Source organism: Beta vulgaris, chromosome 2 (assembly GCF_026745355.1).
Source record: "Beta vulgaris subsp. vulgaris cultivar EL10 chromosome 2, EL10.2, whole genome shotgun sequence".
Classification (NCBI taxonomy): Eukaryota; Viridiplantae; Streptophyta; class Magnoliopsida; order Caryophyllales; family Amaranthaceae; genus Beta; species Beta vulgaris.
Genome location: NC_079203.1, coordinates 20748292 through 20750475, shown reverse-complemented (window position 1 = coordinate 20750475; position 2184 = coordinate 20748292). Strand labels below are relative to the sequence as shown.

Sequence of the window (2184 nt, the reverse complement as noted above, 5' to 3'; positions counted from 1 at the left end):
CCTAAGTCATTGAAGTCTTATGGGGTACCTTCTCCTGGCAATGTTCCCACAGGCCCTACTATGCCTTATAAAGCAGTCAACTTCGAAATCAAGCCTGCTCATAATATGATCCAACAGAATCAGTTTGGGGGCATCCATCTGAAGACCCTGCAAATCATTTACAACGGTTTCAACAACTGTCGTACCGTTAAGCATCAAGGGGTCACTCTTGATCAGTTGAAGGTCATGGTCTTCAATTTTCATTAAAGGACAAGGCACGAAATGGCTGAACGATGTTAATGAAACTGAGTGGAGTGCTATATCTGAAGCATTCCTGAAAGAGTACTACCCTCCCACCAAGACTGCAGAAATAAGACATAAGCTTGCTACCTTCCAACAAGAACCCGATGAAACACTGAAGGAAGCATGGAATAGGTTCAAGGATCTGCAGAGAGAATGCCCACACCACAATCTGGATAAGTGGTTCATCACCCAAGCATTCTACAATGGTCTACAACCCATATCAAGAGTACATATTGATTCATCTGCAGGGGGTTTCTTCTAGATAAAGGTGGATGAAGGGTATAATTTTCTGGCCAACTTAGCAGACGAATGATCATAGTTCTCCAGGACTATTACAAAGAAAAAGTTGGATGTTGATGCATATGCCTTGTTGTCTTCACAAGTAGCCCAGTTGAGCATGAAGATGGACTCACTGAAATCTTCGCAGTCTAGTATCCTCCTATGAGTATTAATGCGATGTCTTCCATGGCTCCTATTACTTCTTCCTTTTGTGAAGTGTGTGGTGTTCAAGGCCACTTTGGTCATGATTGTTGCTACAATCAACCTGATCCGAATCAAATGGCGCATGCAAATGTTTTTCAGCAGACCTCCACACAACCCATACTCTAACACATACAACCCAGGTTGGAGAGATCATCCTAATTTTTCCTACAAGAACAACAATGTTCAGAACCTCAACCTCCACCACAATCTTCCTACAAACCACACATGCTGCTAGACAACAATTTATCAAGGGGCTCCTCAAGAACCCCCTCCTGTTCAAGGCCTTCACATCAAGGCTATCAGCAGCAAGTTCTCAGAAGTCAACTCTCAAGAACCTACTATGTCTGATCTAATGAAAATGATGGTTTCTATGCAGAAAAATCATGAGGAGAGCATCAAGGAGTTAAGAACACTACCAAACACTTGGAGACTCAACTTGCTCAGTGGCGAAAATAATGCACAGAGGCAACCAGGTCATCTGCCGGGAAACCCATCCCCAAGGAAACTGTCAATGCCGTTACACTACGTAGCGGCACTGTTTATGATGCTCCTCCCATGCCCATTGATGATGCTGCTTCTAGCAAGGAGAAAGAGGTGGTAGAGGAAGAAGCGGAGAAGAGTTCGATGTCTGAGGTCGAACTAGCTAAGGAAGATCAGACAGGAAAGCGAAGGAAAAGGTTTCTGAAACGCCTATTTCCAAGGCTACCTTTTCCCATAGGATGCAGAAGTCGAAGGTCGATCAACAACTTGGTAAGTTCTTGACTATGGTCAAGAACCTTGAGGTAACAATTCCTTTTACTGAACTTATTTCTCAAGTGCCTGTTTATGCTAAGTTTTTGAAAGACATGATTACTAAAAAGAAAGACTTTGGGTGGGGTAGATCGAGTCGCTCTAACTGAAGAGTGTAGTGTGTTTTACAAAATAGAACCCACCTAAGTTGAAGGATCCTGGTAGTTTTTCCATCCCTTGCCATGTAGGTGCATTATTTATAGATAAGGCATTGTGGGATTTAGGTGCATCTGTGTCTGTCATGCCTTTGTCTGTTTGTAAGAAAATGAATATGGGAGCACTTAAGTGAACTCAAATTACATTGCAAATGGCCGATCGTTCTATAAATTACCCTCTAGGTGTTTTAGAAGACTTCCCTATTAGGTTGGGAAAGTTTTATATTCCTGTTGATTTTGTTGTTCTTGATACAGAGGAGGATACCCAAATTCCTATTATTCTTGGTAGGCCGTTTTTGTGTACTACTGGTGCTGTTATAGATATCAAGTCTGGGTCTTTAACATTGAGTGTTGGTGATGATAATGTCACTTTTAAACTAACCAATGCTGTTAAGTCTCCTATGCTTGAGTAAACTTGCTGCAGGATGGATATTCTTGAGGAGACTGTTCTATCTGCACTCCCGCAGATGCTTTC

At 42.2% G+C, this 2184-nt stretch overlaps 1 non-coding gene across 1 annotated transcript; it reads right to left on the bottom strand.

Moving 5' to 3' along the window:
• Positions 1–346: 346 nt before the first annotated feature.
• Positions 347–453, bottom strand: LOC125495316 (small nucleolar RNA R71). Its single transcript, XR_007271957.2, has one exon. It is a non-coding gene; the product is annotated as a small nucleolar RNA R71 (small nucleolar RNA).
• Between the last annotated feature and the right edge of the window lie 1731 nt (positions 454–2184).